This window comes from Orycteropus afer, unplaced genomic scaffold (genome assembly GCF_000298275.1).
Source record: "Orycteropus afer afer isolate SDZICR_OR568_19922 unplaced genomic scaffold, OryAfe1.0 scaffold00380, whole genome shotgun sequence".
Taxonomy (NCBI): Eukaryota; Metazoa; Chordata; class Mammalia; order Tubulidentata; family Orycteropodidae; genus Orycteropus; species Orycteropus afer.
The window spans coordinates 1,516,095-1,516,637 of NW_006921967.1; positions in this window are offsets into that span (position 1 = coordinate 1,516,095).

Below are 543 nucleotides of genomic sequence, written 5' to 3' on the forward strand. Positions count from 1 at the left end.
CAATGGTTCATTCCAATATTACCTCAGTTGGTGCATCCAGGGAGGTTTGTAAAAGGATATGCTTGCCCTTCGGGATATCTTCTTTGAAGGGTTGGAGATGGCCCCTCCAATATTTTTAACAATGTGGCCTACTAGAAATATATATATAATTTTTATTGTGATTTGGGTGAAAGTTTACAGAGCAAATTAATTTTCCATACAGCAGCTCACATACACTTTGTCTCATGACATTGACTACAATTTTCCACAATGCAGCTCCCCTCCCAATTCCTCCACATAGTTACCTCTTCCCTGTGCCCTTCCCTCCCATGCACTCCTGCCTCCCAAGCTGTCTCCCTGTGCATACACAGCTGTTCTGTTCTCCATGATTGATCTCTCCAAGGAATGTGTATTCCTATTGTAAATGTTCATCTCATATGACTGTTTTTTGTTTGACTGGAAGCCACAGGAGTGGGTTCAGTTCCAGACCTGAAGGGCAGCTAGGGGCCATAGTCTCAGTGGTTCCATCAGGCTCTATCAGACCAGCAAGTCTGGTCCTTTTTT